Below are 653 nucleotides of genomic sequence, written 5' to 3'. Positions count from 1 at the left end.
AAAATTGATATACACGCAAGTATGAGCCTAGATATGAGTATTTTTCCACATTGCATGTATGAGGATAAATACTATAGTAGCTTATTTATTCCTTACCCATTGCCATTAGAGCTGTCAAAAAAGCCTCCAACGGTTAGGCCCCTCAATTTTTTATTTATTAAACCCTTAATATTAGACCCCCTATCAAAATAATTTTTAAAAAATCTCGGCCCATTATTTCATGGGGCTTAAGAGATGGGCTCAGGGGGCTTATAGCCCCCAACTTTTGATAATTTTGAGATTTTTTTTGAAAAATTTTCGAAATTTATTTTTTTCGGAAAAATATCAAAAAATATTTTTTTCTCAAAAAAGTTTGTAAGAAAAATAAATAAAAAATTTTCGAAAAAAATCGATCGATTTTTTTTCTCGAATCAAAAAAAGTTTCGAAAAAAATTATCAAACTTTTTTTTTTGAAAACGTGGGCCTATAAGCCCACTAAGCCCACAAAATTTTAGGGGGCTGGGGCTTTCTTTGTGGGGGTCTTTTAAATTATAATTTTTTATTGTCCGTCCAACATGTGGACTGAGACCAATAATTATAAGGCTTGTCAAATTGACAGCTCTAATTGACATAACACCGCTAAATATAAGTCCCTAAACGGCCATGGTTGTTGC

This window comes from Cicer arietinum, chromosome 5, assembly GCF_000331145.2.
Source record: "Cicer arietinum cultivar CDC Frontier isolate Library 1 chromosome 5, Cicar.CDCFrontier_v2.0, whole genome shotgun sequence".
Classification (NCBI taxonomy): Eukaryota; Viridiplantae; Streptophyta; class Magnoliopsida; order Fabales; family Fabaceae; genus Cicer; species Cicer arietinum.
The sequence above is the reverse complement of the archived record's forward strand: the minus strand, read 5'-3'. Positions refer to the sequence as shown.